Source organism: Hemitrygon akajei, chromosome 29 (assembly GCF_048418815.1).
Source record: "Hemitrygon akajei chromosome 29, sHemAka1.3, whole genome shotgun sequence".
Lineage (NCBI taxonomy): Eukaryota > Metazoa > Chordata > Chondrichthyes > Myliobatiformes > Dasyatidae > Hemitrygon > Hemitrygon akajei.
Genome location: NC_133152.1, coordinates 40,250,272 through 40,262,543, shown reverse-complemented (window position 1 = coordinate 40,262,543; position 12,272 = coordinate 40,250,272). Strand labels below are relative to the sequence as shown.

Below are 12,272 nucleotides of genomic sequence, written 5' to 3'. Positions count from 1 at the left end.
ACTAACAAGGGTGCTTTCGCCCTCAGAACTACCGCTCACTGGGTGTTTTTTTTTTGTTTTTCTCACTAGTCTCTGTCAACTCTAGAGACTGCTGTGCGTGAAAATCCCAGGAGATCAGCAGTTTCTGAAACCACCCCGTCTGGCACCAACAATCGTTCCACGGTCAAGGTCACTTAGATCAGATTTCTTCCCCATTCTGATGTATGGTCTGAACAACAACTGAACCTCCTGACCGTGTCGGCATGCTTTTATGCATTGAGTTGTCGACACATAATTGGGCTGATTGGAAATTTGCAATTACGAGCAAGTGTACAGGGGTACCTAATAAAGTGGCCACTGAGTGCATGTCAGTGATAGAACATAAAATAAACCTGATTCTCATTCTGCTCCCCGAAATCAACAATAAGACACCCCATAGTGACAAAGTTGAACACGGAATATAATCTGGCGGACCACCCGATGTTGACCAAAGCACAAAATATAAAAGGCACGGTCAGCTCAGGTGGAATCCTCCTCACTCATACCTGACTGTCTTGTGCCAATGCAGAGAACAGGACCACAAACAAAGGTTACGGGGAGAAGGCAGGAGAATGGGATTGGGAGGGATAATAAATCAGCCAGGATCGACACGATGGATCGAATGGTCTAAGCCATTCTATGTCTTAGGTCTTAAAAAGCATCCTCAATTCCCGCCTGATCCATTTGAGCCCATTTTCACTCTTTGCAAAAGCATTCTGGCTGATGTCCTCTTCCTTTCCAGTGCTGATGAAGCTCCAAGTGTCAACTGTTCATCCCCTCTGCAGATGCTGCCCGGCCTGCTGAGGGGGTTGGCAACTTCACATGCCTCAGTGTTATCATTTCAATGTCCTGGACCCAGCACATTAACTGCAATCACCAAAAAAGCACAGCAGAGCCTCTACTTCCTTAGGAGTTTGCAAAGACTTCACATGGCATCTAAAACCTTGACAGACTTCTACAGAGGTGTGGTGGAGAGTATATTGTCTGGCTGCATCACAGCCTGCTATGGAAACACCATTGCCCTTGAATGGAAAGTCCTACAAAAGTAGTGGATTCGGCCTAGTCCATCATAGGTGAAGCCCTCCTCAGCATCGAGCTATTCTGCACGGGATACTGTCGCAGGAAAACAACACCTATCATCGAGGACCCCCATGCTCTTTTCTCAAAGGTTCATTTTATTATTTTATTACTCAGAATACAATGCTGAGATCTGTCTTCTCCAGATAGCCATGAAATGGAGAAAAACATGAACGTCATTGAAGGAAAAGACATCACTCCCCCCCCGCACGAAAAAGAAAAAGAAACAAAACTCACAAACTCCAGCAACCCCCCCCCCCCCCAACACTTCCCTTGCACAAAAACTAACAGATCACCCACCCGGACACGGCAGCTAAAACACCTCGCTGCTACCATCATGGAGAATGCACAAGAGCCCCAGAAGACACACCACCAGGTTCAGGAACAGTTACCACCCCTCAACCATCAGGCTCTTGAACCAGTGGGGTTAACTTCACTCTCCCCACCCAGGGAAAGCCTCCACAACCTATGGACTCACTTTCAATGACTCTTCAGCTCATGTTCTCACTATTTATTGCTTACTTAGTTATTATCATTAATTCTCTTTTTTCTTCTTCTGTATTTGCACAGTTTGTTGTCTTTTGCACATTGGTTGTTTGTCCATTCTGTTGGGTGCGGCCTTTTTATTGATTCTGTTATGTTTCTTGGATTTACTGTGTATACCTGCCAGAAAACGAATCTCAGGGTAGTATATGGTGACATATATGTACTTTGATAATAAATTTACTTTAAACTTTGGATTCCTCCAGCATTTTATATTTGTGTTTTCCAGCTTTGCAGCAACTGCAGAATCTCTTGGGTCTAGGTATGTACATCCTGTTCAACTGAGCCTTCCACTGTGTCATCTACTGTGTCACTGAGTCATTATTCCCTACTCTTCTGTTCCAAAGTAATGTGCTCCAGGTTAGTTGGTCCTTCCCTTCAAACTTCTCGAATCTACTCCGCACCCTTCTCCAGTCTCACTCATATGACCTTCTTACCCCTCTGCAATTTAGTGACACAGTAAATGTAAGTCAAAGAACTGCAGATGCTGCAAACCTGAAATTAAAACAGAAAATGCAGGAAACACTCAGTAGGTCAGGCAGCATCTGTGGAGAGAGAAAAAGAGGCAACATTTCAGGTCGAAGACGCCTCTGCTTCTGTAGATGATACCTCATCTGCTGAATATTTCCACTAGTTTTTGTTTTTATTTTAATGTGTACAATAACGCCCTTCCCTTGGACAACATCGGTGGTGTGGAGAGGGGAGACTTGCAGCATGGGCAACTGCCAGTCTCCCACACAACCCTGCCCAGGCCTCAGTCATCATTGAAAATCAATGGACAGCCGAAGAAGAAGAACCCCAACTGCAGCTAACTAGTATCTTCTACAGTCTCTTATATTTTTACATTTACTTACAGTTCTTATATTTTGAACCTTGACGAATGCACACATCTCTTTTGCCTTCTTAACTTCATCTACATGTCCTGTTGCCTTGAGGCAGGGGTTCTTCAATGGTTCAGTGGTTCTATTTTACATCAGAGAATGGATACAGCACACAACCTGAAATTCTTACTCTTCGCAGACATCCACAGATCAGAAGGACACCCCCCAAAGAATGAACGATAGAGAAACGTCAGAACCCCTAACCCCACCCTCACGCAGCAAAGCATCAACCCTCCCCCCTCCCCCCAAAAGCACCACAGCCCACAACCACCCACCATGCAAGTCACAGCAAAGCCCCCAGAGACAACGATCTGGAGTCCATCCCAACACCTCGACATCCCACAGACTCTCTCTCTCACTAACGAGGGAAAGGCAGATATCACTCCTGCCACAGTGAGGGGGGAAGCCAACAGCTTGTTATTTCAATATTGCAGCCTTAACCTTCTTTGTGCCGTGGACCCCTTTGGCAGTCCACTGAAGCCTGTGCACCCCTTTTCAGAATAATGTATTTAAATATATAAAATCAAATATGTCGGATTACAAAGTAAACCAACTATATTGAAATACCAAAAAAAAACATAATTGAAGGAAATGCTAAATTTCAGCTGGAGCTTAGTGAAAATAAAAATGTAAATATTTTCCCATCCAACTTTATGAACCCCCCCCCCGCCCCCCCGCAATCTATCCACGGAACATCAAGTGGTTTGTGGACCCCAGTTTAGGACCCCCCACCTTAAGGGATCTCAGGACATATGTTTCAAATGGACAAATGAATGTTTTAAAAAATATATATATTGATATTTGCAATGCCTGAGAGTCGCCGTGTTAAAAAAAACACAGATGAGCCTGTGACAAATTATTAACATAAATTATGATTTTCAGACTGCTGATTGAGCCAGTTCTGGAGATTGATTGAATTAGGAAATTAGTCCCAGTGCCCACACCTGAATTAATTATGCAAATACGAATCACTGAATAACAAAAAATGTATTCCACGCTCTGTGCCCTGAATGAGAGGTATTAATAAATAAACTCTGCAGTAAACAAGCTGAAGCTTCTAAAGCCAAAAGGTAGATATATTGTGTGGCGCCACGTTCTTCCATCCAACTACAAACCAAATTTGATGAATAGTCCGGGACTCAATACCAGTTGCACAAAGTCTACAATTTAATTCCTGGGGCCTCTGCCCAGCTGAGGGTGCAAACACCCGTCAAACAGAATTAGGGCGGCACAGTAGCGTAGAGGCTAGCGCGACGCTATTACAGTTTGGGGCGTTCGTGAGCACATGGTTTCCTCCAAGTGCCCAGGTTTCCTCCCAAAGACCAAAGACATACTGGTTAAATAGGTCATTGTAAATTGTCCTGTGATTAGTCGAGGGTTAAATAGGTGGACTGTTGGACGGTGTGGCTCACTGTGTTAGAAGGGTCTGTTCCGTGCTGTAACCTCTTCTATCATCTTCATTCCTCCTCCCCCCCCCCCCCCCACCCTGTACAAAGGTCACAGGCCTAAAGCAGCGATTCCCAACCTTTTTAATGCCATGGAGCCTTACCATTAACCGAGGGGTCCATGGACCCCAGGTTGGGAATCCCTGGACTACAGGGAGGTCTTCGCTGTTTCAGGGTCTACTTCAGTCAGACGTAAAGGGAACTTGTCTGAGCCGGTCCCAGTCTGAAACTGGGAATGTGGCAAATGTGGGTCCCCTTTAAATGGCTAGACTTTCAGGAGTGTACTCTACCTCACAGTGCCCAGCCAATGAACCAGCACACCCCCATTTTAAAAGTCTCACCCAAATCCAAACACCACCTTCACTCCTGCACCTTGCAACCCATGGTCCATTCACCTTAACCCCAATCTCCCCCCTCCCCTTGACCCCGGGATGCAGACTCGGGGGGTGAGGGAGGGTGAATAGAGGGGAGGTTGTTGGGCTGGAACATCAAAAACATTAACTTGGCTGGCTTCTGCTTGACTGTAATCTGATATTAAACTGGTAGAACTGCCTTTAAAAATAGGAAACAGCAAAAGGAGCTGAAAGCTGGCCAGCACCCGTCACGAAGGACCGTCAACACCCGAGACATGCTCTCTTCTCATTACTGCCATCAGGGGGGAGGTACAGGAGCCTGAAGACACGCACTCAACACTTCAGGAACAGCTTCTTCCCCTCTGCCATCAGATTTCTGAATGGACATTGAACTCTTGAACACTACCTTGTGGTTCTTGATTTTTTTTTTGCACTATTTCTTTATTTTGTAATTTAGAGCAATTTTTGTCTCTCTGCGCTGCCCTGCTGCCTCAAAACAACCATTTTAGATTGTATACTGATAATAAGCCTGATACTGAGAAAATAAAGAGCACATTAGACTTCTGAAACATAAAATATATGGTGCTTCCTAGAATGGAGATGACATGAACCCTTCCACCCAAGAAGATATTCAAGGCGACCAACGTCAGAGTGGGTCTGATCCCTGGAGCAGTAGAGGGTCATCGTTCGGGGGTCCTCTTTAGGGAGCTATTCTCCTTGTGCCTGACCTCGCACTCCCAGCATTGAAGACAAGCTATCCAACAGGCTGCTCACAAAGGCTCCAGAGAATCTAAAGCAGGAAGGATTTGCGCTACAAAGAATGCACATACTTTCTCACCTAGACCAGAATCCTGAACTGCATTAGAGAAAAGCAACAACAAAAAAAAAGCCTTTGACTGCAGTCCCGAGACAATAAATGATGTTTAATTTTAAATATTTTCTCCATTTGAAAAATCATTCACAGAGCCTTGAGTAGACTTTCCAGTGAAACCCAATGGCAGCTGTAAGCTCAAGGCTATCTGCTCTCAGGGCAGAACCAGTGTAACAGGAGGAAGTCATTCGTGCCATTAAACAGTCATTCAATTAGACCTTGATCATTCCTAAACTCATCCCGCTGCTTTAGAGCCTATTAATGAGTTATCCATACCTGGCCTCGAGCTGGAATGCTTAGCCCCCTGCTCTGCTCGCCTTATACTTATGTCTGTGAGGCTACGTGCGACTCCAGCCCCTCATACGAGTTTGCTGACAACACCACTACCGTCGGCCGAATCAAAGGTGGTGATGAATGAACATATAGAAGGGAGATTGAAAACCTGGACGGAAGAATCCACAACTACAACGTCTCACTCAAACCAAACAGCTGATTGTTGACTACAGGAGGAGGAATCCCGAGGTCTGTGAGGCACTCCTCATCAAGGTATCAGCTGTGGAGAGGGTCAGTAACTTTCAATTACTAGGCATTATGATTTAAGAGGATCGGTCCTGAGACCAGCATGTAAGTGCCATTACAAGGAAGATACAAAGTTTCTCAGAAGTTTGCAAAGATTCTGCACGTCATCTAAAACTTTGACAAAGTTCTACAGATGCGCAGTGGAGAGCATCCTGGCCGCTGGCATCACTACCTGGTATGGAAACGCCAACACACAAAAATGCAAAAGCCCACAAATTAAGGGATACAGCCTAGTCCACGGCAGCAAAAGACCTGCCACCATTGAGCGCACCTTCAAAGCGCACTACCACAAGAAGGCAGCATCCTTCATCAAGCACCCCCACCATCCATGGCCAAACTCTCTCCTCACTGTTGCCATCAAGAAGGAGGCACAAGATCTCAAGGTCCCATGTCACCAGGTTCAGTAACAGGTATCGCCATTCAATCATCAGGTTCCTGAACTTCACTCACCTCAACACCGAGCTGATTCCACAGCCTACGGACTCACTTTCAAGGACTCTACATCTCACGTTCTCAGTATTACTTATCCATCTATCTATTTATTTATTTACTTGCTTGTTTACTCATTTATTTATTTACTTGTTTACCTGTTACTTGTTTATTTATTTATTTCTACTACTACTACTATTTGATTTTTTTTTGTATTTGCACATTTTAATGGTGGCTTGTCAGTCTTTGCTTATGTGTGGGTTTTCTTTGATTGTATCACATTTATTGGGTTACTGTAAATGCCTGCAAGAAAATGAATCTCAGGGCAGAAGAGGTGAGATTTGGTATTTGGTACTTTGATCCAGTTCCTTAAACTCCTTCTATGCTCTACTACATCTGTAGGACCAAACCCCTCCTCATCAATGGGCTGGTCCAAAGACATCACACAGCTCACATTCTGTCCATCCCAAGGTGAAGTAATTCTTGTCCTCCGGGAATAATTCAGACGTCTAATTCTATAATGCAGCTAAAAGCTATTCCCAAAATGTCTTCACAGAGCCTTGTTACTTATTTTTTTTAAAATGAAGGCCTCTCATTGTTTTCAGTTGAATATTCCAGCAGCTTATTGATTAATTCTACGCAGTTAATCACTTTGCTCCGTACAGTCACCAAGACATGGAAATAGCTTCAACAAATATGTGTAGCTCTCTTGTGATGTGTAACTCCTTACCCGGTCTTTCCCAGTCGCAATCTGGCCTTATGTTACAGGAGCTCGCTTCGCACTAATCAGTGTTGGTGTCCATGTTACATCCATGACAGATAATACACAGATAAACTTTTCTTCATCTGTGGGGGAAAATGTTTCACAAAATTACTTTACAATCAAGGCGAAATTTTGTCAACTGTTAAAAACAACTGAGCAATGGTGAATACAATCTAAGACTTAGAACTGTCCAATTGGAGCTTTGCAGATCAAAAGCTGCGCTTCGGCCAATTCAAGAAATTCCTTTTTGATGCTAATGTACCTCCCTGAAGTAGCCCTCCCCTGAAATCACAGTACCCCAACTAAACTGAGGAAGTACGTCTGAGAGGAACTTCCAAAACAAAACTGGGAGCATAAATCATTTCAGCAGCTTCAAGTAGACAGACCACCAAGTGAGATGCTACCTTCTGCTGGTCCCTTCACACCCCTGTTTCGTTGCTGGGATTTCAACTCATTTGTCCTTCTCCTTGTTTCTCCAGGACGGTCTGTGCACCCGTCCTGGCTCTGTACATTGCTATCAAATCAAATTCTTCGGCTAATTGCCACAACATCTCTTGTAAAATTTGATGCGGAGTCAAAAAGTGCCGAAACAGGCCATTCAGCCCATTGAGCTGGCGCCAACCATCAATCCCACCCTAATCAATTTTTACTCCTCATCAACCCCTCCCAGTTCCGGCAATTTCCAGTGGCCAAGTAACCTATCAGCCAGCCCGTCTTTGGCACGTGGGAGGAAGCCTGCCTGAGGTGAAGTATTTTGGAACATTTTTCTCTTTTTAGGACTCTATATAAAAGGAAGTTGTTGTTGTCAGAATTGCAAATCAAAAGGATGCTCTAACCTTTACTTTGCATTAGGTGAACAACGTGCAGAAATCTGTAATAATTTTATAGGTTAAAAAGAAAAGGACTGGAAAGGTTAGGTAAGTTATATCTCTGTAATGGTGGCAGACAGATCATGATAGATGACAGCAGTTATGTCTGCCTGGTGTTTGCCAGAATCATTTTGCTACAATATTTGCATTAGAAGAAAATTTAGATGCCTGGATTCTGACAGCTGATTCCCATCCAGAGTCATTTAGATATCAGCTGAAATTATTCATCGCTGGTATTTCCTATATAATGATAGATGCGAACTGTTCATATTGTCACCATGCACCATTCTGTACAAAACTACACAGCTTGACTCATCTGCTGCTGGGCAGATGAAACTATCAAAGAGACGAGCCATATGAACAGGAAGACTGGAATTTCAAACCCATTAATTGTTCCATATCTGCTTTGTTAACACTCTAACAAGATCTCCCTCCAAGAGAGCCACAACCTTGTAGGGTTCGGAGGCCTGCGTGCTTCAATGACCCGGAGATCTATGCTGGCTGGAGTCAGGGCTTTATGCTTTGGCTCTGGGTAAGGTCACCCGTGCCAAAAAGGTCAAAGGGTAGAGGCCAGTGGTCCACCGGTCCTCCAGATTCAGGGGTTCAGCCCAGGGCTAACAACTCTGACTGATCAAACAAAACCGTTACGGAAACAGCAATGAAGAATCCTTCTACATTTGAGTGTGATGGCATTTCTGAATCTCTACCTAGGACCTGAATGACCGACTGTAGTGAAAACTGAGAGGAAACCTCTGACATGATGAAGGAAGCCCTGAACACCACCGGAGATAGTGGGCCTCCATAGCTGCTCTAAATGCCAGGAGTGTAATAGGCAGCAGGCAACAAGATCTCAGAGCTAACTTATTGAACTGTCAATTCATCTGTGACCTGGGTTATCGTAATGGAATCAGGTGCCTCCATAACCTCGTCTCCTCACCCCAGGTTTGCCAATAAACAGGGAAAAGGATTAAGAGATGACCCGGTCACTCTTGGAGAATTCATGGAGCCATACAGGGTGGAAACAGATCCTTCGGCCCACTTCATAAAATCCAGTCCCATTTGCCAGTATTTGACCCATGACCTTCTAGACGGCTCCATTGTAAAGGCCATATGTCCGGAAATCCAGGAGTCCACTGGAGACTGGAGGCTGCAGATGGCTTGTCTTGTGTTCTGAGGACGTTGGTGGTTGGGTGGGAGGGAAGAACGGGGTTTGTTCTGCTGTTGCTGCTTTGTCGCTTGGTATCTTCTGTTCTGTTGTCGCGACGAGCATGGTAGATGTCCGGAAGTCGAAGCCGAAACCTGGAGACTGGAGGCCAGAGGCCTGGCCTGCAGTTGGAGAACCGTCCCCGAGTGTGGTTGGGTGGGAGGGAGGAAAAGGGATTTGATTTGCTGTTGCTGTTTGTTGAGTCCCGTGCTGTTCTGCCGAGCACTGTGGGCGTGCTGTGTTGGTGCCAGAATGTGTTGGTTGTTAATGCAAGCACCACATTTCACTAAATATTTCGATGTACTTGTGGTAAATAAATCGGAATCTCAATCTGTGTACCTGTACAGCAGTATTTTAACAGTACATTCCATCAGGATAGCTTCCAAACTGATGGCATGAATAGCAACTTCTCTGACTTCCCCATTCTCTCTTTTTCCATTCCCCATTCTGGCCCCCTCTTCCTTCTTCTCTCTGCCCATCATCTCCCTCTTCCTTCTCTTTCTCCCATGGTCCACTGGGCTCTCCAATCAGATTCCTTCTTCAGATTCCACCTATCACCTTCCAGCTTCTCACTTCCCACCCCAACCACACACTTACCCCTCACCTGGTTATCATCTATCATTTGCCAGCTTGTGCTCCCTCCCCTCCTGCAACCCTCCTATCCTGGCTTTTTCACCCTTTCTTTCCAGTCCCGTTGAAGGGTCTCAGCCCGAAACATTTACTGTTCATTCCTCTCCATAGATGCTGCCTGAACTGCTGCGCTCCTCCAGCATTTTGTGTGTGTTGCCTAGAAAACAACGGGAGCATTCAGCAAGTCAGGCAGCATCTGAGTTCATCTGAAGGGTCTCAGATCTGAAACATTAACTCGGATTCTCTCTCCACAGACGCTGCCTGGCCTGCTGAGTGTTTCCAGCATTTTCTGCTTTCTGTTCAGGATTCCAGCATCTGCATTTTGGCTTGAACTTCAACATTCAGCTTGCCCTTCTAACTGACACTAATCACTCAGCAGCCCGGGATGTCCTTCCATCCTCGGAAGGGTGTTCATGAACCCCCTTTTAATTCATCCCATGCTTCTCTCAAACTCCGCCAGGGATGGTCCCAAACTCGGCTGTGAAAGGAGGAGGGTTGGGCATGGGGCCAGCAACCCCATCCCATAAAATAGCTATCGCTACAGAGACGCCAACAGAAGCTCCAAAGACTGGATGAGCTCTGAGAGAGAAAGGATCTTCGACGGGCACACTTGGAGACAACTTGAAAGACTGGCCCAGGACAGACTTTGATGAGCTGCTGGTGGTAGTCCATGGTGAATGTTGTCCAGACACAGGGTTGCAGCCCTTTCGTGGAACAGGTATCCCAAGATGCATCAGCCTGAGGCCTCAGGCTTAATTTAAATTGAAGGATTTACAGCATTTTCTGTTTTTGAGCAATTAAGTATACTTCTCTCACACACAACTGTGGTAAGGCTGCGTGAAATGGAAATTCCTAACTTTAACTAGCTATTGACATTGTAAGGAGTCACTGGCTGGGACTTATTTGCCTTCACATTCTGATCATTTGCATAGAGAACAGTGTAATCCATAATAATGGCCACACCCAATGCATAATTCCTAAATTTGATTTAATCTGCACAGACTCTTCGGAGTCTGCGAAAGCCACAAACGCCCACTGGTTTACCTTTTAATTCCATTAATTTATTAAGATGGTGCAATAAGAAAATTTGAAACGAGTGTAAACATTTTAGCCACAAAGTCTCTCTCAAACTAGGCAACCATGCCTTTACATCAATAGATTTTTTTGAACATTGTTAAAAAAAATTTAGACAGGAGGTCAACACATTGTGCATTAGAACAGAGAGTTACACACCAAATATTTATACTTAAGAGCTAATAATAAATATTGAGTAATCCAAGAGTGTGAATAGGTGAAGTACTCAATGCTTACCTTATTTCAGCCTGGGAATTATGGTGTGCGTGCTGCTACTGTAGGAATGCTAAGTGCATTCAATTAATTTAATTTGGCCACCATTTTATTACCTCTCCTGATATGTCAGTAATAAACAGGCTGACGCGTCTAACACACAGAATCAGAATCAGGTTTAATATCACTGGCATTTATCACGAAATTTGTTATTTTACAGCAGCAGAACAGTGCAATCCATAAAAAAATACTGTAAATTATAAGGAGGAATATATATATAAAATAGTAGTGCAAAAATAGTGAGGTAGTGTCCATGGTTACACTATTCTCTGCCAGCTTGTACTCCTTCCTTTCTACCCCCTTCCCCTTATTCTGGCTTCTTCCCCCTTCCGTTACAGTCCCGATGAAGGGTCTCGGCCCAGTTCATTCTCCGTTCAGAAAGCAGATGGCGGAGGGGAAGAAGTTGTTCCCAAAACGTTGAATATGTGTCTTCAGGCTCTTGGACTTCCTCTCTGATGGTGGCAGTGAGAAGAGGGCATGTCCTGGGTGACGGGTGGGGGGGGTCCTCAATGATGGACACCACCTTTTGAAGATGTCCTCATGGAGAGAGTACCTTCATGCAAAAGTAATGGATGCTTGCAAGTTTAATCCTTCCAGACACCAATATAAGGTGTTTGAAATTCTCCAGAAGTGGAAAGATTCGTGAAGTTCCTTCTCGACCATAGTGGATTACAAGTACATGGCTGGTAGCTCCATGTTTAAGACAATGTAGACGATCTGCATTCTGATGGTGGGGAATTGGAGTAGCTCCAAATAATAGTGCCATTGTAAAACTAACTGAGTTTACCAACTTCCTATTTGAAACCCATCAAATCAGGCACAATATGGAAATTAGTGGGTACAAAGGGCTGGAAATAACACTGCTTGTGTTAACAGCCAACACAACCTTAGGATGTGCTGGGGGCTGCCTGCCAGTGTTTCTTCACATTTTGGCACCAACATAGCATGCTCAGGATGTTCAGCAGAACAACACAAGCAACAACGACAACAACAGGACAGCAACAAAGCAAAACGACAGCAAAACAAGCCCCTATCCACCCCCACCCACCTAGCCACTCACACACACACAGACAGGCCTGCGATCCCAAAGACAGGACCCCAAACTCTTCAGGACTCGAACCGTGGACTCAATGTCCTATGGGCTCCACAGCCCTTGTAACTCCTGCCCACATGGATCTCCAATCCTGGAAACTGCTGATTCAACGAACTGGGGGAGATGGTTATCAACCCTTGTCCTCGCTGGCCTTCATCCACCTGCAGATC

General features: G+C 44.9%; 1 protein-coding gene across 8 annotated transcripts in view; it reads right to left on the bottom strand.

Moving 5' to 3' along the window:
- Positions 1-12,272, bottom strand: part of casz1 (castor zinc finger 1) — a 524,871-nt gene that overhangs the window by 458,796 nt on the left and 53,803 nt on the right. For all 8 annotated transcript variants that reach the window (XM_073032178.1, XM_073032184.1, XM_073032182.1 and 5 more), the window contains exon 2: positions 6,927-7,042. The gene's annotated coding sequence lies outside the window, so the exon portion shown is untranslated. The remainder of the gene's footprint in view (positions 1-6,926; positions 7,043-12,272) is intronic.